At 45.5% G+C, this 25355-nt stretch overlaps 1 pseudogene; it reads right to left on the minus strand.

Annotated features, from left to right (window-relative positions):
* Positions 1-21738: 21738 nt before the first annotated feature.
* On the minus strand, positions 21739-22647 carry LOC144707853 (glucan endo-1,3-beta-glucosidase 3 pseudogene; annotated as a pseudogene).
* Positions 22648-25355: the final 2708 nt, after the last annotated feature.

The raw sequence follows: 25355 nt of genomic DNA on the forward strand, positions 1-25355 counted from the left end.
ACAATAAAAGAAAGTGACAAAAGACGAACAAAAAGGAATTCTTCTAAGAATCTTTCTTCCAGATTACTTACATCAGAAGATACCCTCCAGAACTTCTTGGAAGTCATTAATTCGATGAAAGCAAAAGGCAGTCTCCATCTAGAGACACCTTATAATGAGGTCAGCCCCCATTATTTATCCTTAGTTTAAGATGAGCGACCCCTCTTAATATTCTTATCTTATTTCAAGTTAGGCATCTATAGCGGTAGCGCCCTGACATGACAGGGTGGATAACCCCGAGTGCTAGCCAGCTACGACAACATTTTGGGTTTGTCGTTGGCCGTACTAGGCTGCCGCAGCAACTCATGGAGTATGCGTCTGAGAGGTGGCAACACCATACACCAGGATTGCATACGGCCCCTGAAAGCACATTGCAAAATCTAACCTTGTGGGCCATTTAGAAAAAATGTCCCACAAGGGAAAGAGTCCTTGGCAATTATTACTTAATGGGGCATTACCTAATAGGTTGCCTGCGGCAACCACATTCAGACTCGACAGAATAGCAAAAATCAGCAACACATCCACGCCTATCCCCTTGGAGTTTCTCTTCAACCTTATTTGTTTGTAAATCCTTCTACCGGTATTTTTTTGCGTATTAGTGTGATACTGTAGAGAAAAATAGAGCTCAATTTATAGAAAATTCTGCGTGGTCAAGTGAACATTAGGAAGGCGGCTATAGTAGCCGCCAAGACACACCGAATAGAGCATGGTGGTATATTCTAAGTGACATTATTGACGAGCGTTCTCAATGTTCGAGATGTCTTTGCACATGATTAACTACGTCGAATGTTATGCTGTTTCAATAACATTATCACATTAGTACCTATATTACTCATGAGATATCAGGGTATACCGAGTATTTATTCTTAGAGTATTCTAATCTATAATCAATTTTGTAAGGGCAAATGATTTCTTAATCAATCTATGTTCATGATAAGACAACTAATAGCGGGCGTCCACTTGGAATCTTGGTAAAATAGTCAAGAATACATTAGTAAACTGCATCTTAAAGCAGGCATCAAAACTTGTAATTTGTAATCTATAAAATATATTGAGACGACTTTTCTAAATATTAACATATTTACTCTATGTCCACTTTCCTCTTTGTTTATCTCTCACTTCCAACTATCGGTCCCCTTATTTTCTTAAATGTTATTTTTGAAAATGCTTACAGATAAAGAGGTTAGTTTGAACTCCGAAAAACCTGATATGTGGCCCTTTATGTTATAGAACACGCAGGTTAAACACCCTACTCTCCAAATTATTATTGGTTGTGTAAAGTTATTAATAAAATATATCTCATTGGGATTAGGCGGAGACATCTATTAGACAGCTGCATGGAACTTTTTTTAGATACTCTTGCCTATTTAAAGTGGCTGTAAACATTCTAGCACACTCCTTGACATATCATTATACATACATGTTTTTAATATGTAGTTTGGTAATCTATATCATTCTAGACAAAACTAAGTATACAGTCATAGCTTTATGTAGGGGAAATTCTTCACGTAAATGGATGAAAAAGAATGTCATACATGTTACAAATTATGGAATTTAGAAAAATAATATATTCGTTTTGTCAATATATATCATGTTCAGCCTTAGTAAAATAATAAGTTTTGATTGGCATTAAACATCCAAAGTTATAAATTATGAAAGTTTCCTGCAAAACAATAATGGTTCTTTATGACTTTCATATGTTTTTCTGAAGTAAGATTTATAGTGTTTCTGCTGAAGCAACTTCATATCTTCCTTAAGTCTTCGGTAAAGTAGTTACACTATTTTGTGAAAACATGTAATCTTTTTTCCATATATATCCTCTTCAACCTTAATAGAATAATAAGTTTTGAGTGGAATTAAGTATACAAAGTTCTAAACTGTCAAAAGTTCCTGCAAAACAGTAACAGTTTGTCGTGACTTGTATATGTTTTTCTGAAGTTAGATGTTTAGTGTTTCTGCTGAGGCAAATTCATGTCTCCCTCAAGGTATTTGTTATAGTAGTTACACTATATTTTGAAAAACTATGTAACCTATTTGTCCTTTTTTGGATATGAGTAATCTTTATTATGTTCATAATAGGAACCAGTAGGAAAGTTTTTTTTATCATTGTCAAATCAGTATGTGTATTATTTATCGTTATTAAACTATGGTGGTTATGACTTTCATGCACCAAAGTAGCCATCAAAGTTTATATTTGTCCATCAGTATTCATATTTATATAAGTATACACTTACATCTATTGCATTCTATATTACATGGATGGTATAACAAGTACTGACACTGATATTTAGTGATATACGGAATACAAAAATCTGTTCCTTTTTGTGGATACCTTGACTGCCAAATTTCAATTGCTGTGTAGTAGGCCAAATGATGACCCTCAAGATTGAATGTCTTAACATCATTTGTATCCACGTGTCAACTATATAATTTTTTTAGTTGAGAGTATTTGCGAGACCTGCATTATGCTGTGTATATCTGAATGTCTTAAGGTTCTAAGTTCTGAGTCATCATGCGCGGTTATTATAGGACCTGCATATTTCTTTCAGTGTACCATTATCATTCCAATGTTCGTAAAGAGGATATTGATAACGAAATAAGAAATTAATTGTGAACCTTCATCCTATAGTTTTTTTTGATTTTTGGGTTCAAGTGAATGGACTTGGATTAAACTATATTAATAACAAAGAAAATACAACGAGATTGAATGAGTTTGTTCCGTTTTGTAGACGTCAACGTGCTAATCATCCTATCCATCGATGGGCCCCATGTATTTTTGTACATAGTAAATATCATGTTTTTAATTTATAGATTAGTGGGATTGCATCTAGGTTGAGGTTATCACCATTCGACTCCCAGTCTAATAGAATTGTCATCTCAGGTGACAAATTGTAAGGTGAGGCAAGATTGATGAAAAATTAAATCAATGCCAGCTCAGTTCATGTGAAAGAGAAAGGGATATAGTGCCTTGAAAGTGGATAGGTCCATAGGAAAAACATCTGAGCTGCTTCAGGTGTTTATATTCTTAAACCAATAAATGATAAATTTTATCTAAGTAGACCTGAAATTTTGGTCTTCTTGTGGTTTTCATTCTCAGAAATGTCTTCATTTTGAAATTGCTTATGTCATATCGTCTAACTCTATCAAGGACACTACTTCCTAGTCATATGTGTCTTCATAACGAAATCCTCGTGTACCTCGGCATATCAATTAATTCAAATTTTGCTAATAGGTACAATTACTTTCATATTTCACTAAAATTTAATGGGTATGAAAACCACGACACTTCTACTTTTCCACGTATCTTGTGATGATTTCAATTTACTACACTTAAACAACTTTTTTCTACCAAGCCGTACACGCCCTTGTTAAAAAATATATCTCAATAATCTACTTTCCTTACGCTAATCCCACAACTGGATAATATCGTTTCTTCTTGAGAATTTCGACCTATTAGTCTTTGTAATTTATGCTACAAGGTTGTAATGCAAGATCATAAGAAGCATACTAGGGATCTTTCTTCAGAGAACTATCTCTCCTGTGCAGTGTGGTTTTGTTAAGGGCCGACAGATCCATCACAATGTCGTGCCAATTCACAAAATAACACAGTTATTTGACACTCATGTTTTGGATAAAGTTATGATCAAACTAGATAGAAAAAAGGCCTTTAATAAAGTTGAGTGGACTTTCCTTACCAAAGTGTTGCACCGCTTTGGTTTCACCGATGCATTCATCGATCTCATTGATGCTTGTAGTGGAGAGAATCATTTCTCTCTCTTGGTAGATGGAAACTCTACCTTTTTCTTTAGTGCCACACAGGGTCTATGGCAAGGTGACCCTGTATCACCCCCTTTTCATTTTTATGGAGGAGGTCTTAAACCGATCACTTACGCAATAGATCACCCCTGATCTCATCCAACAATATTTTTTAAAAGGGGTTGCTGATTATCTCGCATTTGCTTTGTGTAGATAGTGCAATATTTTTTATTAATGGGTCTAAACAATTCATGGAATGAACTATGAGTGTACTTACTACATACGAGAGAGGCTCATGACAGCTCATCAATGCCTTCAAGAGTAGCTTGATAGTAGGATCATCCACATCCATATGACAATCGGATGTCATCTAGCATTACACCCAATACTCATGAGAATGCCTAAATTTTGACTATCTTGTTTGTCCCACCTTTCTCAACCCCACACGTCCTCATTATTCTGATGCATGGTTGCCCAATTTAAGAAAGAAAATTGAATGATGGATAGTCCGTTTTCTTTTCCCGAGCAGCATTAAACTCATAGGTTACAACCTTGTGAGCACCCCATTGTATTCCTAGCGGCTCACACTATATCGCTCGTTGTTATTGGCTCTAAGAATGCCTATATGCCCCCTTTTTGTGGAAGGGTCACATAGAGGACGCCACCGTCCTCATTAGGTATGTGGGAAGAATGTATGCCGACCAATGGTTGTAGGGGCCTAGGGATAAGGTGCCCTAACGATATCCAATAAATGCTTCAAAAGAAGCTTAAGTGGAGTATGTGTACCATTATCTCCCCATAGATGTGCTTCATATTGGTCAAGTACCGCGAATGGGCTCCCTCGAAGTCTGATATCAAAGGTCCCAAACATTGACATACATAGAAACATCATTAGCTAGAGATATCCACTATGACCAGTTGGGATGTCAGCCAACGCTGATGCCCGACGTCGTCCGATAGGTATCGAGATGATGCTTTGATACCAAGGTGATACCGGACATCATTAAGGACGTCATCCAGCCGGGTATCGCGACGATGCTTTGATACAAAAATGATGTCATACATCATCGAGGAGGTCATCAGATGGATATCGAGACAATGTTTGATATCGAAATGATGTCAGACGTCATCGATGGCGTTGTTGAATGGGAAAACTACTATGGAGATGTAATTACGTGATGCCGTGGATTTTAGCTAGAGGTACATTCAGGCTGCAACTTGTGGGGATTCGCTGAGTTTCAAGCTTCGGGGCGGGCGACCGATGACGATCACAATGACCTTCTCACCCTCGTCGAAGAGATGATGGTGACTATGGTGTGGAACATAATAACTCTGTTGGTGGTCGCACGTATCAGATGAGCTCGACCCGTGCCTAGGAAATTACTCGTGATGTAAATTTCTCGATAAATTATCTTATATCAATTAACTAGAGCGCGGTTGAGTGCAGCAAAAAATATACTGTAGACATTAATGTAGCGGATGAACAAGAGATGGCGTACCTCACTGGCGGCGTCGCTTGTGATTTGGATCTTTGTCAGTACAATTGTCAGTGCCGGCAGATGCAATGAGATTGGTGCCATAAACGAGTATGGCTGGGCTTGACTAGTGCCGGTGATGTGGCGCAAAAGCGTATCAAGGGAAGTATGAGGTAAATATAAGAATCAGATTATGAAGAAGATGGCATTGCTGTAGTGCGGCCAAGAGCACCACCCTAGGTGGTGCAAACATTGGATCAATGGAATTAGTGATAGGTGGTGCAAACGTTGGAATCGGTGCAATAGGTGGTGAAACATTGGTTAGCGCATCTTGAATGCATGGTCAGCTAACGTAGTTTTATAGACTAACCGCACAGTTGCGTGACTTAGCAGCATGGGAGTGAGGTTGGACGGTGTGCGGGAAGCACAATGTGGTGCGGCTTAGTAATACAGCCTACGCGGCCAGAAGTAGTCTAGCGCGGCAAGGGTAATTAACCGAGGGCCCTAGTTTGGAGGCAGGAACAAGTAGTGCCATTGCAAGACCAAGTCGGTGTGCCCACATGGTAGATTGTACTCCTGGTTGGCAGATAGTGGGTCAGTTAGGTTCTTTGGCGACGGCTGGTCCTGCACGGTGAATGCTCGTGAAAAACAGGTCCGGCTCGGCAAAGATGTCCATCTAAGGTTTCCATTTGCAATACAAAGGCAGCGAGACCCACCAGGTAGACTATTCGCGATTGTGCTTTGCTGTAGTCCAAGAGCGCCAAGACACGCGTTGACCCTAGTGCATGTACCACGATGCTGGAAGTTAGATAGACCGTGTTGTTCAAAGGGACCGTAGGCGTCCCACAATACTTGTTTCCCGATTTTTTAATTTCAGGCAGTAGGATCATCCGGAAAGCAACGACGATGTCAGGCTCCTTGCAGTGATGCATTGATGGGCAGAATCACCTATTGTCATGCATCTATATTGGAAGAAAAGGAGTGCAAGGTTTACACGTTCTTCCTTCATCTTCCCCTGTTGATAACTCTTGCTTGAACTTATTGTCTTATTGGCTTCTTCTTCCTCTCCATCTTCCTCTCTTGTCATGGTGAGACCTCAATGATGAACCCTAACTGCCAAATACAACTTCTAGACCTGATAGTATTTGGTGAGCATCATGGCCTTATATAGGGCATGATGGGCCCTTACAAAGAAATCAACTTTAGAAATTAGATGATGCAACGATACAGACAAAGACAAACACAACCATATGAACGAATAGAAGCACGATGATACAAATGATGAAAACAAAAACATGATAAACTGGCAAATGAAACGAGCACGATTTAATGAGAAATTCAAAACACACCATGGCGCAGTTGTGTTTCTCACCCGTGGTATTAAAACCTGATTGCCTTCACCGTAGCCTTGGCGTGCTGGTCGTGCGGGGCATGAGCCAGCGCATTGTCACCGATGATGATGACAGCTTCAACGACGTGCTGACGATCCCAGAAGACTACTCTCCATTAGAGGCACAATTAGTGTTTGGTATGATACTTGACTTGCCAATACCCACTTAGTGCACCACCCTATCTTTTTCCACCATCGCCTTTGGTGGACTTTGGCTTAGTTGCTAACGAAGAACATGAGACTCCCATTGGAGCAACATGGACTCATGTTAGACTCATTATTGCACTTCATGGCTATTTCAAAAGGGACCTCCCCCTCTCGTCCTTTTTGGGCACTTGCACTTGCTGGAAATTTCTCCTATCGGTCATCTTATAATAGCTCCAATGGAGATTCCGTGCACAGACTTGGAGTCAACCCATATGGCACATGACAATTATTACTCACAACTCATGCACTGTGGCGTCCCAATGTATGATCAGGTGACTTGTATTCCTCACTTCATTATTTTGTACCGCCACTATTGCCTTGTGTCTCCTCGAGTCAAGATGATGGAACACCACTTATTCAATAGTGGTATTGCTATAGAATGATGGTGCAATTTTACTCACCACTACTGCCCAAATTCTTATACCTATAGAACTTTAACTCTGCTATATTTTGTTGAGAACATCTTTATCTCATCAACATGCTCTTAACCTAACCGTTATCTTTACATCACCGTAGCATTTTCACTTTTGGACGTATAGGAATGGAATAAAAAATCATCACCCTGCGGGGTCTACTAGGAACCCTCTAGATGTCATGTAAATTACATGTTTGTTCCGTTCTGTTAATCTTAAATAAAGAAAAAAATTCCACAAAAGAACGGCACACGGCCTTGTTCTTTAATAAGTTATTTTTAAAAAACAAAATGAACAAAATTCGCACATTCACACAAATTCACACATTCGTACAAAACTATAACAAAATTTGCACTAAGAGAATAAAAGAACTGCACACGGGTCTGTGCGATATTATGTTCAAATTCATTTTTGCTTTGTTCGAAAGAATGAACAGAGCAAATAGTTCACACATATTCACACAAAAATAATAGAACGACCATGTCTACATGTAATGTATCAAATAATGATAATGGAGAATGCATCGCCACATACTGCCCATTGTCCGACACACAACAATTACATGTAATATACATCGGACTTTGAGAATCCTGGTTGCTTTGCAATACATCACCCATTGGCTACAGATTGTCCATTAGAATCCACCACTAATTGGCTTATTAAGCTCAATGCAGATGTTGCCGCCAAAGGGAACCGGGCCCAGAACGGTGGAGGTGGTATCCCTGGAGATCACATAGGGAGTATCATTTTTGCTTTCTCACATTTCTATTGAATTCGGACAAATCGAACACTTGAGGATATGACGATACGTGATGGCTCGTTCCTTTGTGAGGCACGAAACCTACACAATATAATCTTAGAATTAGAGTCAGAATGTTTGGTACATATGCTCCGCGCAGGTCCATGCTCTTAGGGGCATCTCCAAATCATTTGGCATGAATCATGCGCTATCACCCATGCTTGGCCAGCAGTCCTCATTAGTTGCGAGAGGAGAACCGGACAACGGATGCACTTGCCAACTATGTGGTTTGCTCTTGCACCCCTTCCTTATATAATACATGAAAATAAATCCTTCACGGACTGAACAATGATACCTAAATTTTTTAAGAATAATGCAGATACTCTTTGTATCATGAACTCCAAGGGACAGCAACAAGTTGTAGGTGCCTCATGTATCCTCGAGACCGATAGGGTACCACTATTGTTTCTTTTGTACCTTTACATCAATGGAATGGGTGATTGACCCAGGATGTGGCATGTACTCATAATTATTGTAAAGTCATTTTATGATCATTTCATGTGTATTATCTTGTACTTAACAAGAATTTGCATCTCATACACTAAACATTGCAAGAAGTAAAAACAATGAATATTTAATGTAATTTGTTTATAATTTACAAGTCTATTAATTTATTAGTGAGAATATGTTTAGAATGTTATTCATTACTATGACATCAGCGCTCTATTTAGTATGCTATCTATGTGGTCACAGGGATGGAATCAAGGTTTAAGAAAAAAATAAAGGAGAGAGGGAGGAGAAGGAACGATGGGGCGGTGCAGCCCGAGCCTTCAGAAACGTCACCACCGTCATCGACTTCGCCATCGGTTCGCGTTCCGTCTGCCTGGCACACCAAGGCGACGGTACGTACGCCCGGATTCAAGTCTTTCGGGTAATGGGCACACTATCTTTGATTTTCGTTTGTCATTTTTCGCTCATCGTTTTGGTTTTTAGTTCGTCGTTCATTGCTTCGATCCCCGTTACGATCATATGTAGTGAGGGGAGATCCAATCTATAAGGATCTTCCCCTCCACCCTCCAAGGGGATGCACCTTCAGAAACGTCACCACCGTCATCGACTTCGCCATCGGTTCGCGTTCCGTCTGCCTGGCACGCCAAGGCGACGGTACGTACGCCCGGATTCAAGTCTTTCGGGTAATGGGCACACTATCTTTGATTTTCGTTTGTCATTTTTCGCTCATCGTTTTGGTTTTTAGTTCGTCGTTCGTTGCTTCGATCCCCGTTACGATCATATGTAGTGAGGGGAGATCCAATCTATAAGGATCTTCCCCTCCACCCTCCCAGGGGATGCACCTTCCTCTTCCTCCCCGTTCTTATTTGATTTGACCTTGCATTTTAGGGGTTCATCCAAGTTCCCCTATAAAAGGAAACGTTGAATGCCCAAAAGAGACTACCCTTGTTTTTTTGTTGAAGAAAATAGTCTCCCAAGATAAAGAGAAAGGGTCACAATCAAAGAGGAAGAAGTAGGCAAATAGGGAAGGTGAAGGGATCGTGCCGTTCGCCTACCACGCCGCCGCTCGAAGCCGCCACTCGGAGCCGCGCCGCCGACCACCGCCGCCACCGTTCGAAGCTGCCGCTTAGAGCTGAGCCTCCCACCACCGTCATCGCCATTCGAAGTCGTCACTCGGGTCGCACCATCCACCTCCGACGCCGCAGCTCAAAGCCGCCGCTTGGGGCCACGCCTCCCGCCTTCGACACCGCTATTTGAAACCGTTGCTCGAATCCCGCTGTCCCCTCCGACGTCGCCGTGCCAAACTGTCGCTTGGAGCGATGCCTCCTGCCTTCAACGCCGCCATTTGAAACCGACGTCTATAGGCATCTTCCCTACCCTCCTCCGCGCATGCTCCGGCGTAGCGCCATATCCGGTCGCCATTGCCGCCGACTGATTGCTACACGATGCCGTGACTTGTGCCCGCGGCCCTTGGAGCATCTGACCGTCGTCGCTCCCCTACACGACCTGGCGATCGTCGTTGCAGGTGCAACTCCACCGAGCGTACTGGTCCCGCTGCCATTTTTACACCTCCGTGTGCGACGCCGGCCCCACCCGTCGCGGTACCTCGTGAGCCGTGAAACGACACTGTCCCGGTTGCGTTCATGGTACGGCCGCCGCTGTTGCCATTTGCGATGATTTGGCGCCTCATTTTGCGCGCGAGCTGACAGCGAGACGCTGCAGATGCTCACGCCCACGCACTAACGCCCAGCCACGCGCGACCCATCGGCACGGGCGATCGCCTCTAAGTGCCTATCCGCACCAGCACCGCTCGTCCGTGCTCCACCAGCACCGTCTCACCACATCAGCTATATTCCCGGCTATCAATTCCTTCCCCACGCCTCAGCACCTTTCTCATCAACAATGCCGCACCAGGCCGTCACACCAAATTGAGAGGACCATCCCCGGACGTTGATGAGGTACGCCGCTCTGTCCCGGTTCCTTATCTTTTTTAGTGCTTTTTTGGTTGCCTCCACCACGCTTGGGTTAAACGTAGATGGGCGAGAAAGGTTGAGTGAAACACGATGATATCTCAGAGTGTCTTACCTGTTTGGTACGAGGCGGGTTCCCCCGTCCCGTGATAGCAACGCTCGCCGGGGTCATCCCGTTCGGCGCCGTTGTCTTCCTCGACCCTCTCGAGCGAGGTTTGAGAGGCCTAAACCTACCACCCCGGGCAACTCTATCCATTTCCCGGCCGTCGGCCATTCCCCCGAGTCGGCACTTGCACGTATCACAGTTTACCGCTTTGCATTTCATCGTCATTCGCCGGTTTGCATACACCGTCACACAATGCCGCACCGTAGTTTAACTACCCCCAACTATTATCAGCACCAATTCATTGCATTTGGTGTCGATCAGACGACGTCCTAGCAACATCCTGCATCAACTTGGTATCAGAGCCCGCTGTGAACGCCACAGCACGTCTCCGACCCCGCATAGGCGTCATTCCTTCATCGCATCCCATCATTTCGAAAACCCATTAAGGTTCCCCTAAGGACATGGCCACTGAGATGGGATTGAGCAGGAGGGCACAACACTTAGGTTCGACCTCCCTGCGATGCATTGGATTGTCGCGCAATGAGAGAGGCCACCGTACGCCCCTCTCAGAATACCGTCCTGCGACGCACGTAGGCGGCCCATCACAGCCACCTACGGAGCCCGCACAGACCGCACTTGCTGAGGCGAGTGCCCCCCGACCGTCCGATCCACATGAGCACACAAATGCACGCCGTGGGCACCGACGGTCCCCACGGACCTCCCCGAGGTCACTAGGTGTCTCATCGCCTAGTGACAATGAGGATAGGGAGACGACGAGTCATCGTCCCCACGGGAGACCTACTGTTGACGAGGCTTCAACCAGGGCCGCCTCCGCATGCTAGCGAGGAGCAGGATGCGCACGAGGAAGACTGCGCCGACACCACCGACCCCGGGAGGACCCGTCCGAGGAGCAAAGGGCGTATCTCCGCACCATGGCAGCTTTCGCCGAGCGCGTCGAGCGGTTGCTCGCGCGCTCACCACCTCGAGTACTCGACGTAGTATCGGGGCTCGAGGCTCCAGAACAAGCCCGTGACCCAGCCTGGGTTGCGACACCTAGATCGTCTGAGAATTCCCTGCGAAGACAATGAGTACGTGGAGCACAACGGAAGGCTGGACAAGGAGCTTCAAGATCGGCGCCCCCCCCCAGACACCTCGCACGCAACCCACCAGACGTCCGTGCTTGGGATAAATGATACTCATGAGACGACACCGACCATGGGTACGAGTCCAACTTACTGGTCCGTCGAGATGAATACGCCCGCCCATTCGACCGATGACCCGAGGCCGACCTGCTAGCCCACCGTGACAACTATGTGCGGCACAACGACCATGGTTACATCACCACCGACTGCCCGAGCACTAGTGGGATGCCCGTCCCACCTGACAATGTCTCGTAGGTTAACCGTGCACCTGTCCTACAGAGGACAACCCTGATGGCCGACACGACACTACGAACATTGGTCTTCTGCACGTTTGTGCGGATCAACGACAAAAGTGTGCAAGTTGACGGTAGATAGTGGTAGTTGCGTCAACGCCACCTCAGATGCGAAGGTCACCTGACTAGGGTTCGCGACCATGCCATATCCTTCACCATTTGACGTGTCGTGGATTGCCGCTTCGTCTCTATCGGTGAAGCGACGGTGCTATGTCTCGTTAAAAATGGGGATGTACGATGAGACCATCCTGTGTGACGTCCTTCCAATGAAAGTAGGAAGCATTATCCCAGGTGTCCCTGGATCCATGATAATGATTTCGCCAAGGCCGGCAGAGCGAACACGTGTTCGTTTCTATACAAGGGAAGACACGTCACGTGGTACCCTTACACCACGAAGGCTACAGCGAAGGGTGCCCTAGCCAAGGTGGTCGTGCTAACGACCGTCTGCCATCCTGCGCCCCCTGGAGAGCGGGGATATACAGACAAAGACGTGTCCTCGTGCCTGACACTTTGCGCCGCCCACCGGACACGCCGTGTCGCCCGTTAGGAGACCCACATCAAAGCAAACAACGCTGCCAGAGTGGTTTGTCCAGCCACACGAGCCGCCCACGCCAGTCATCCAACCAGCCGCGCTGCCTGACCAATCGCCCGCGCCACTCGCCCAGAGCCGACACATCGTGCCCCCACCGGCTTTGTCCAGGATGTTCCTCGACCCGGTGCGCATCCGGCACTCTTCCATTGCCCAGATGATGAGCGGCAGACACGTCGCGATCGCCACACCATCGGCAAGGGAACGGCCAATCGCAGTCACCCTACCTTGTGCGCGGAGCATGCGCTTATCTCCCCGGAGGCCCACGCCGCCAGGTTGAGCCCACCCGAGATCGCCAACGGCCAAGTCTCACCACAACTTCAACCCCTAGCACCCGTAGTAGTCTCTTGTTCTGCATTCACCCAACATGTTTTGTCGTTACATCATGATGAACATGATAGGTCATCTGGTGGCCAGGACATCAACGCATCGACACCGGACGGGTGACCACCATCATCTGAAGTCAACACGACCGCTGAAGACATGCCGCCATCGTCAGCGGATCAAGTCAACATGCCAGCATCAGGCACGTCTCTACCTGCACACGCCCCTTCACGCGTCCTGACATGTTGCCAAAGGCAGATCTAGAGCTGCCCCTTGACGTGATATGAAACCACATCGCTCGTCCTTATTTTTATTTCTTTTAACTGTATTTTCTCTTTTCTCCAAGGCCTATATGTATAGGCCAATGTTTCAACAAACAGTTAGACAAGTCATAATTCAGGAATTGTGTTTCTTTTACTCTTCTTGGAGGACTTTCCCTAGCCTCCCTTTCTCCCTTAGATTGCCGCCGCCGTCGCTACCATCGTCGCCGCCGCCATCTACCACCTCTCTCTCTCTCTGCCATCCTCTCCCTCTTCCCTTCTTCCTCTCTGTCTACACCCATCTCTCCAGCGCAGGCTGCCCCTGCTCGTGGCCGCCCACGCTAGACGCCTGGCACCGGCCACCCGCCCAGGGCCGCCCGCATTAACTCCTCCCGCAGGCTGCCCGCCAAGGCCGCCTGCGCCACACGCTAGCGCTGGCCGCCCGCCCAAGGCCACCCGCGCCAATGCCCAGCGCAGGCCGTCCATGCCACAGCCACCCGCGCCTCAGCACCTTCATCACCGACAAGGCCACACCAGGCCATCGCACCAAACTGATACGATCGTCCTCGGACGTCAACGAGGTACGCTGCTCCGTCCCAGTTTTTAATCTTTTTTAGTGCATTTTTTGTTGCCTCCACTGCACTCGGGTTAGACGTAGGCGAGCGAGAAAGGTTGAGTTAAACACGACGATATCTCAGAGTGTCTTACCTGTTTGGTACGAGCTGGGTTCGCCGATCCCCTGATAGCAACGCTCGGCCGGTCACTCCGTTCGGCATCATTGTTATCCTTGACCCTCTTGGACGAGGTTTGAGAGGCCTAAACGCACCACCCCGGGTGACTCCGTCGATTTCCCGAACGTGAGAAATTCTCCCAAGTCATCACTTGCACGTACGACAGTTTACCGCTTTGCATTTCATCGTCATTCGCTTGTTTGCATACACCGTCGAACCATGCCCCGCCATTGTCCAACTACCCGCAACTATTACCAGCACCACTTCATCGCATTTGGTGTCAATCGGACGACGTCCCGACGACGTCCTGCATCAAGGAAAGAGTTATATTTGAAGAATAAAATAAAATAAAAATTTTGATACTAGCCAGCTGAAGGGGGAAGAGTAAGTAGCACTCAACCCATCTGCCAGCTAGCGAGCACACTACACTCAAGAAAGCTAGCCAGTTACGACCACTACTGCACCAGCAACCTAACAATTGGCCTGCTTATTCTGCAACCAGACGTCCCACAACAGGCCCAAGAATCCCAAAACTGAAAACTAGAAACACGACTGCAATGGAGGTTTTATTTGTATCAAGCTATAATATCAGTCAGGATTTTATAACATCAAATATTTTAAACTTTTCCAATTAGGGATAAAAGTAGCATCTTTCCTTCAGCTCTGTCGCAATCATAAGAAAAATGTGAAGTAATTCAGACCAGGCTTTGAGCCTACGCCCCCCAAAACTTGTATAATTTTAGGCTATTTTCGATAGATGGATAGGACCTCACTCATTTGTCCATATTGTAGAAGATTCAACGATGAGATCCACCCTGTCTTATTTAGGTTGTATTTTTTCTTCATAGAGCTCTCATTGGTTGCGACATATGACAAGGATAGAGGAACCCATCGGTGAATGAATCACGAGACCCAAAAACTTATGTGGCCTGATGACGAGGTTGGCTGAGATGGCATTGGGGGTGCATTATCTGAGTGGACCACATGTACTACTTAATCATAGTTGTTGGGCTCCTTCTTCAACGGGATCGGATGCCTAGTGGTAAATCCATTAGTCTCCGCCCCTCACCGTCATTTTCGATGAATCAGCGATATTTTGTGGATAGGGGGAATGCATCAGATGATCCAATGGCTTGGGGGATCCCTAGGGCTGTCTCCCTCCATCTTCAGTCCCGGGAGATCCCTATCAGGCCTTTAAAAAGGCTCCATAGATCTTGGTTGCTCATCTTTTGATGGAGTTTATTTCAAAGACAAAGGACCCTTCTCGGGATGGTCCAGCATAGTCGGAGAATGTGACAGCTTGGGTGAGGCTTGGTCATCACAAGATGGCACTGAAGAACGTCTTAATAAGCATGAATTTCTGGCTTGGACGGAGGAGGCGAGCAAAGGAGACAGCACAACAAAGCTAGCCAGCAACAATGGGCGCCACCACATTTTCTAGCTGAATGAGGTTGATTTGAGTCCTATAATGAGTTTCTTTGGTTGAATTTTATATTTTAACTTTCTCTAGATGCTTTAATTCCAATTCAATCCAGATAAAAATTGAATTGTCGGTAAGATTCATAACCATGACCCCTAGTGGTCATTCTATTAAATACTTGATATACATTGCATGATTTTTACAACTTTCTTATTTTCCTACTGCTTTATTTGATAAAAATATAAATAATATATATCCAACCTATCTCTGGCCTTCCGCCGAACACCCTAGAGGCGTTTGACAGACCTACCATATTCCACATGATTTTGACTATAAAATATATAAAACTATTTAAACATAATAGAGAATAAATATCTATTATTTCTGACTTAGTTTCTTCGACTTGGGTGAATAACTCGAGTATATTATACTTAATCACCCTTTCACTCTTGAAATCGACCGTAAAAAATATATAATATATAAACACATAAAATACATATATTAGATATATGATAATTAATTAAACATCTATAAAATTCTACAAAATATATTATCTCCATCTCTTTTCACCCATCCACTTACTTAGTAGTATTATAGTTAGGCATTACTCGTTCTATTTCTATCTAAATTCTTAGTGTATATCAATATGTCATGTGGTCGAATTCCAAACTAGGACAATTTCTCGTATCTGGCACGTGTCAGCCTCACTACTGTGAGCTGAACACTAAGCAGTCTTTATCTCTTGTAGCGGAAGTCTTTTGCAATAGCTTAAGATTGCGTAGAAAGGGGTTAGAGGAGAGGGTGGGGACGGAATCCCCTTAAGGAATAGTGTCATTGAATTTATATCAAAGGGTTACATTGTCATCGTAAGCCTTACACGCGGTAGGCGAGCGACCATACCGAAGTCACGAGACGAGGTACCATGCGCCTTCGTAGTGGCACCCTCTTGCCTTAAGGACCACACCCTCACACACACACCCACCAGCTCTACAGCTACACGCGTGGCCCTGGGCTAGGCGCCGCGCGCACATGACCATGGCGATCACACATACCATCCCAGCCTTCATGGTCAAACACGCCACCAGCACCCACGCTTAGACCTATCGCACAGTTCGCCTAGATACCGCAATGCTCGGCGCCTCAAGCTAGGCGCGATGAGCCCAGCACTACCTGTAGGGGCACCACTCGCCCGCACCATCTGGATGCTCACTGTGTGGCAATGCGTTAGTCTCTTTGAGGGATATATCCTAACCCGCGCCCCCCACATGCGATGTGCGTAGTGTGCGCACGGCCGTTCGGCTCACCTGCGCAACTCAACGGGCTTCACCACAGCACTACCCTCCAGCCTATGCATGTCATGCATGCGTGCGGTGCACGACAGCAACGCGCTCCCTGCCTTTAACCAGCAGGCCCAGCACACCCGGGTCTTTTGCAGATCCGTCGCACTGAAGCGCCGACGCACACACGCACCATCCCTAGTGTATCACCATTGCACCATTTCATCAACATGCAACAAGTTCCTGAATAGTCAGAAATCTGATTTGTGCTCCCACGTCATTGATTTGGCTGGTCTGTTCCTCCACTCAATGAGGTACTCAAACTTGTTGTTGCAACCGGGACGTCCTCCCTGGTGAATGTCCTTTTTGGCCAGCACTGCCTCCACCTTGTGGTCGAAATGCACTCGCACATTTGGTGGAGCATTCTGGGGCTGGTTCCACCTTGCATATTTAGGGTTTGATACATACTTTTCGTGCAATGATACATGGAAGACTGGATCCACCGCCACCCGCCAAGCTATGTTTAACATGTAGGCAACTTGTTCGATCTTCTTCACCACCTCAACTGGTCCATGATAACATCGTACCAGCCCTTTCTGCCATTGCTTCATTTGTTTTGCTTCAATGTTTGCATGTTCATCTCCAATAAGTCCAGATTACCACGTGGAACTCCACATTACCTCTGTTATGATCTGTGTGTTTCTCCATTTTCTGAGAAGTGTGTTCTAGTCCCTTGGGAGCTTTCTCAATGTGGGCGTGATAATAGCACGCAAAAGGAAAGGCTGCAATTTAGGTTCGAACTTGTAGCCTAAGATGCCTAGAACACATGAATCACATACATCTGCTTCATCCCAGAGCTCCGCATCATCAGAGCAGACTGTTGGCCAAGCCCAAAAGAAGAAGAAGAGAAAGAATGAATGCGCTGCCCGGGTACACTACACCGCGGTAGCCCCTAGGGTGTTCACATGCAATTTATGTGCTGCTCGGCCCAGGGGTCGTGGAGTGACACTAGAGCAGAACAAATATAGCTGCAGTATAGTGCTATGGCGTCATTTGCAGACTGTGCACCGTAAAGAGTATAACGCACTCAAGGCTCATGAAGGGAGCTCTTCCAACCAACCATCTGTGGCGAACATTTTTGATCGACAGAGTACAGGAAAACTGTGCTTCACTGGGCGCACGACGGAGACGACAAAAGAGGAGCTTGTACGGTTCATATGCCAGGCAGCCGCACCGTGGAACATTGTCTGCAAGAAATACTTCATACGATTACTGCGCTACATTGCACAAGAGGAGATCTCGATCCCATCGACAATGGCTGTGAAGGAAAAGGCCTTCAAGCTATAGAGTGAGTTAAAGATTGGTATTCGCGCCCGATTGGAGGGCGTCGAAAAAGTAGCGATCACCTTAGATTATTGGACTTCTGCAAATCGAATCTCATTTTTAGGACTCACTGTGCATTGGATTGACGAGGAGTGGAAGATGTGTGAGTGTGTCCTCGCTATATGTCAGTTGGAGGGCACGCACAGTGGGGAGTGCTTGAGCGAAATTGTGTTGGAGGTTCTTTCTGATTTTAACTTGAGCGCAAAGGTATGCGCGATGACGACGGATAATGCGTCGAATAATACAACAATGATGGCGAAATTGGAGCGAGAGTTGCGCTCCATGAACCCCCATCTCACTGCAAAGAGACATGTGTTGTGTATTGCCCACGTGATCAATTTAGTTATGCAGGCCGGACTTAAGGCGCACGATGTCGTTGACGAAGCGCCAGAGGCAACCTTCGTTGACGAAGTCGACCTCACTGATATTGTCAATGACTTTCCTGCGGAGGAGTCGGCTGGCCAAGCGATGTTCTTAGGTGGTGTTGTCCGGCGCCTAAGAGAGGTGGTTGTCGCTATAAGAGGATCGTCCAAGAAAGAGGCAAAATATTTCTCATCTTCTCGGCAGTTGAATATGACAGACATGAGTAGGATCCCGATAGATTGCCCCACACGGTGGAGCTCTACTTTCAAGATGCTTCGTGGATGCATGGGCAAGAGATTCGTCATCGATATGCTGCTGTCAAATGTGCTTCGCAAACGGCCGTTACTTGACGCGGAGTGGGACCTCATTGAGAAATTTGTCGACTTGCTGAAACCACTACAGCAAGGTACCTCCGTCGCAATTCGGAGAAAGGCACCGATGTCAAATGAGGGCATAGTAATTATTAAGGGTTTGATGAGGCACCTTGAGCTTATTAGAGTGGGAGTCACGGAGTCCTCCACGGTTCACGTTGGACACGCTATGTCCGCCAGGCAACGGAATGCCTTATCTAATGTTTGTGCGGCTATGCGGGCGAAGTTAGAGAAATATGTATCCGTACTTACGCGAAATGAGGCGTTCACTATTGCCTCTCTACTGGACCCATCCATGAAACTTCGCTTGATTGATCCACATGCAAAGTGTGATGTACTGTCTACAGTGCGCAATATCCTGCAGTCCCGTGCGGTATCTAGGAATGATGGGAGCGGATTCACCGAACGATCCGCTATAGCAGTGAGTTGTGACTTCATACAAATGGAACTAGAAGAACTGCTCGATCCCTCTGAACTACCGCAGAGAGTTGAGCCTATTGAAGAGCTTGACCTGTATGCGACGGCCCCCCCAGCTTTTGGCACATAGGTGTTGCATTGGTGGAAGACGATAGGTAATATTTAATTTTCATATATATTGTAGTCGTGAATGCGTACAGGATTAACAGTTCTCTCAAAACAGGTCAGATTTGTTACCCATCATTAGCGGCGGTTGCGAAGGAGTTCCTAACTGTGCAAGCGACGAGTGCGGCGTGTGAGCGTCTATTCACAGAAGGCCGCTGTGTAATCAACTATAGGCGATCGCGACTCACAGCGGAGAGCGTGGAAGTCCTAATGATGCTGAAGTCATGGTACAGCAACGAAGATTTACGAGCGGATGAGGACGAAGATGACGGCCCAGTCGACATTCGTGTCGATGCATCATAGAACAACAAGGTGAGTGCGTCTTACTTAGAGAATTTCCATATATCCTTGCTTATTTCTCCTTTAATTGTGCGTTGATTGTCATGTTTCTCTGCTGAAGTGTGCTCCGCTCTCGATGTAACCAGTTCGTTGATTTATGTGCTGCTCTCTACGTAACTGTTTCGTAAAACTGAGAATTTCCATGTATTTTTTCCGTTGAAGTGCAGGTACGGATTCACGCACAACCAGCTCAAGTATCCCTCCATTGTGAAGATGGCCGAGCTCACCAGCCACACCTCCCCCGTCCTCTTCCTCGCATAGGTGCTGCTGATTTTGAGTCCCTCTCTCTCCGATTTGATCTTCGCTGTTCTCATCTTGGCTTTTTTTTATCTTTTGAGCTGTTTTTTCGGTGTTAGTTTCTCTTCTTTCTTTATTTTCTTTCGACTTTACGTTTTTCTCATCTTGATTCTCTTCCGATCTGTTTTTTTTTTTTTTCGACGTTTTTTTTTCATCTTGATCCTCTTTCGATCTGTTTTCTCTCCACTTGCGCTCTGTTTTTTTGATTTTTGACTTTTTTTTTCATCTTCATCCTCAGTCGATCTGTTTTTATTCTCTATCGGTTATTTTGTTTATTTTCTGTTTTTTGATACTTTTTTCGGTCTCTACTGTTCCCATCTTGTTTTTTTCGTTTTCCTTCCGCACTAGGTCTTTTTTTCTTCTGAACTGTTTTTTCTGATCTCTATTTTTTTCTTCTTCTCATCTCTTCTTGCTCCGTCGTTTTTCTCCTCTTTTGAGCTGTTTTTTCAGTGGTCTGCCTTCTTTTGATATTTTCTATGCCTTTGACATTTTTCTCATCTGGATCCTCTTTTGATCTGTTTTTTCTCTGTCGTTTTCTTCTCTCCTATTGCTTAAATGATCCTTCTGATCTCGTTTTTTTTTGTTTTTCTTCTGTTTTTCTCTTTTCTTTTGATATTTTCTCGGGACTGTACTGTTTGTCATTCTTTCCTTTTCTCGATCCTTTTTCTTCTGGTCTTTTGATTTTTATTTTGAATTCTCTCTGAATTGCGATGATGTTTTAGAAGCATTATCTTTGAATCTAATATCCAGACCATCGGAAATCATTTGATTATATTGTTATTATTTTGTATTTTCAGACTGATGCACTCTGGTCAGCAAGATTTCCCTCGTAAGATTTGGCCCAGCAAGGAGGGGAGGAAAGAACAGTCTTTGAACCTGACCCACCATGTTCTTATGAAATTAGAACCTATCCCCTGCTACAAGAGACAATTCCACCAGATTTGGTCACAACTCCAAGTCTGTGGCATCTTCCAGCACTCGCTTGCTGCCGGTCGAGTCGTTTTGAAGCTCTACAATTCTGGTTATCACTCTTCTATCCATGGAGCTGTGTTCATCTTCTCTCACCTCAACAACCCATATGCTCTAATTGGCAATATCATTCTTAGAGCTTATGCTCGTTTAAGTGACCCTGAAGGCGGTATTCCAGTGACTGTCGTTGTGTGTGCCATCATTTATTTTGTGACTGTAACTTCCGGTGATTAATAACAACTCAAAGCATAATTTTTTTTTTCTAAAAAATTAAACCATAAGAAGCCCACATTTAATTTTAACAATTAAATGACTGCCTCATACTTTAATTTTAGTGGGGTAAGTTGCCCCTCACTTTTCTTAATTTTTGTTCCATAACCCTCAACTTATCTAAACAAAAATTAAACACTACATTATCAATTAGTCTTCTACCACTAAAATGAGACCTCTTCCAATTAAAAAATTTAATTCATTTTATATTCCCACTGCTCATCTGGATGATAACATATCAACTAGGATATTATTATGTCAGAATATTAACCGATATATTAGCAATGTTCTCCCAACTATACACTATTTTATGCAATTTGCAACCAAATTATTCAAATTTTCCAAAGATTTGTGCGAATTTTGTGCGGTTCGTGCGAATTTTGTGCGATTGTGCAAATTTTGTGCGGTTGTGCAAATTTTGTGCGGATGTGCGAATTTGTGCGAATTGTGCGAATTTGTGCGAATTGTGCGAATTTGTGCGAATGAGCGAATTGTGCGAATTGTGCGTTCTTATTTTCGCTCATTAAACGAAAAGAACAAAGAACAGACCCGTGTGCGGTTCTTTTGTGCAAATTTTCTGTGCGAATAAAGAGAACAGAACAGAACACCCATGTCTAGCGCTGACCGCCTCCCCAAGGTGCTTCGGCGTGCCCCTCCCGCCCAGCAGGCGCTTGATCAGGTTGCTGTTGTACGTGGTCGCGTTGTCCGCGGTCGCGTCCAGCTCCCTCCTCGGGTCCCCCTTGGCCGGCCACCCTGTCTCCGCCACGAGCACCGGCATGTCGGTCACGTTCATGGCGTTCATGGCGTGCATGGTGAGTAGGCGGCGTCGAAGATGTTGGTGTAGTGGAGGGTGTTGGGGTCGACGGCCTCCTTGTTGGGCAGCAGGGACCGGAAGAGCGCGTAGCGAGGGGGATGACGCCGCCGGCGGCAACGTAGTCATAGTAGGGGTAGAGGTTGAGCGCGAGAGGGATAGCGGTGGCGCGGAGGAAGGCGAGCATTGGGGCGAGGACAGGCGCCCAAGAGCTGTTGAAGAAGGCCTGGGACGGCGGGAAGGAGTCCAGGATAAGGGACGAGGCCTACGGGGAGATGACCTTCACGCGGGCGTCGAGCGCGGCGGCAACAAGGGCCGCGTGGAGGAACCGCATGCGGGGAGGAGGATGGGCGCCGCGTTGGGGAGGGCGGTGAGGACGTCGGTGCTGACAGCCACGGCGGTGATGTTGGTAGCGGTGGGGTCGGCGGCCATGTTGCGGGCCACCCAGGCAGCGGCCGTGGCATTCGACTGGCCCGCAGCGAGGAGCTGGTCGTTTGGCACGGAGACCACCACGAAGATGCCCGTGTTCGCCAGCGCAGCCAGCATGCTCGCGTCCGCATCGTACATGCCTGTGTTCGATCCACACTCCACCCCCCCTTCCCACCGGCAGCCCGCCACCATCGTCAGCGGCCTCGCCTTCCTACTCGCTGCCGACGACCGTGCCCCCCCCTCCCCCACCCTCTTCAATACCGTGCAAATAAGTGCGGTGTGCGGTGCGCTTTTGCGCACCGCACACCGCACAGCCCAATTTGTGCGTGCAAAAAATCGCACACTCGGTGCGAATTTTCTATCCGCACCGCACGACCATGCCTACTGTTTGAACACGACGAATGACTGGGACTTTGTTATTCCCTTATGGCTTATAACCAAATTCGTTTCGCTACGCATGGACACGGTACGTCCTCTCTTGTCATTTCAAGGTCAAAGTACGAATTAGTCTATCTCTCCACCTTTCTCTGTCTACAAATCTATCTCTCTGTAGAATCTAGAGAAAGAATCGGAGAGAGAGAGTCTAGAGAGCAAGGGAAGGTGGCACTGATAACCAGAGGAGGGTCGGGAATCAAGAATTGCCATTGGAGGCTGGCCCAGATCCTCCTTTATCAAGAACAGCCCAGATTTCCTCAATAAATATCTATGAAGTTTATTGAAGATGAGAAATCTGACTTTGGCTATGGGATGATCAAATGTGACCTAGACTAGACCTACTTTTCGCCAGGACTAGGTCCAATCTGAAAAGACACCGCGGCTAGGCTGAAGCAAATTGTAACAAAATAGCAACATATAAATGCTGGAGACATCCAAACCTAAGTCATTTCTTATAATTGGTTGTACCATCAAAATATTATAAGTAGTGTCTAAACTGATGGAGAGATATAAAAAAAGACGTTTTTTTATTATGCCTCAACGTCTCTACGGCAGCGTGCATAGTGCATAGAACGACAGGTATAGTTCAGGGACACGGACAGGATGATTTTTTCATCCAGGGACGAAAAAATCATCCCGTCCCGTGGGACCACCCGACGGGATGGTTTTCATCCCGTGGGACAAAAAAACCGTCCGTCTAGTGGTCTCGGACAATGGACAACCAGATGTGGACGAAAACCGCTGGATTCACATCCGACGATTGAGATCTTGCCACGTGGCCTCGCTATGACAATTTGCATAAGGTCCTTGTGTTTTTTCGCGCATCCAAACTGACCGCGCTCAGAATTAATTGTACATGTGTCCATTTGCATTCTCTCTCCTCTATATTTCCCTTAAAATACTTTAAAAATTTGATATATTAAAAATATAAAATGGGTTTTTTTCGTCCGCGACGAATTTCGGCACAAAAAATTGTCCCGAGAGGACTAGATGGGGCAAAAAACCGTATTGGAAGGGACGGTTTTTTTGTCGGTGGACGAAAAAACTGTCCCGCCCTTTTACCCTGAGCTAATATCGGACGTAGGATGGAACAAAATTCGTTCTGTCCCATCCTTCGTCCATGTCCGGGACGATCCGGAACTATAAAGACTGGTATGTGAATCAATAATACATATCTAAGAAAACCCCACTAATTTAGTTAGTCAAAAGTCTTCATTTTCCGCGTTCCTTTAAAAATCATCACACTATTCCGTTCACCGAAGCTTCGCTTCATGAATGTCTGGACCTCAATTCACCTTCTGAATGAGTCAAAATCCGAACTCAATAAATCCAGGAATAGCTTACCTCCCAAACGCACTCGGCAAAGAGAGACAGAGAGAGAAAGAGATAGAAAAAAAAGAAAAGAGAGGGGGAGGAGAAGAAGAAAAAATAGAAAGGGAGAAGAAGAAAAAGAAGGGGAGAAGAAGAAGAGAGAGCGAGAGAAGAAAAGATAATGGAATAGAGAAGGGAAGAGAGAGAGAGAGAGAGAGAGAGAGAGAGAGAGTGTGTGAAGGGAATTGTCGAGGTTCATCTGCACGACGCCAGGAGTTTAAAGTCAAGTGACATTTGAATGAACATGAATCCCTTCACGTAGCATGCTTGAGAGCTGAGAGGAAGTAGAGCAGAAAGGAAGAAGAAGAGAAACAGAGAGAAAGAGAGAGGCCCACGAGAAGTGAAAGTTTGATTGTTTTATCCGTAATCTTCCAACGCAGTCTGTGATTATACTTATATGATAATAGTAGCTAATTGTAGTAAGTTTCCTTAATTAATCTAGCCATTATAACAGAAAATGCAACGGCTATGTTTAGTTAAGTCCTAGCCGTTGGATGTGCTAGCCGATCGTTGATCATAGCCACTATAACATAATATAATGGCTATGTTTGATTTAATCCTAGCCGCTAGATGTGTCTATCTAGATTTGGTCCTAACTGCTAGATTGATCTGTCTACGTTTAATCCTAACGCTAGATTTTCTATATTGAATCCTTGCTAAAATCCCATATCGGGTATTTATATAATTCCGGTTTCTTACTATCTAATCTTATTTAAATCCTATGTCGCTGGCGTGTGGTTGACTGTCGACAGGCAGTGGACGGTAACCTTGGAGCTGACTGCTGCCGAGTTTTTCAACTCCGCTATCAACATTCTCTGTGAGTCTACCTCCTCGTAATATGATTCCATTGTTAAGTCTCGATATTTGACAGAATCGGAGAAGATTATAGAGTGTAGATAATAAAAAGAAGGAGAGGAGAAATACGTGGTGTAAATTTGTATTTCATGTTTCATGGAATTTTGTAAGTGTAACGGATGGCTATGGTCTGAAATTTGCACTGTTTGAACCTTGAACTGTCGTTGAAAAAATATTACAGAATCCATCAATGTTTTCCTTCTGTTTATCTGACCATGACCCAATATTTCTCAGCCAAG

Source organism: Wolffia australiana, chromosome 9, assembly GCF_029677425.1.
Source record: "Wolffia australiana isolate 7733 chromosome 9, ASM2967742v1".
NCBI lineage: Eukaryota > Viridiplantae > Streptophyta > Magnoliopsida > Alismatales > Araceae > Wolffia > Wolffia australiana.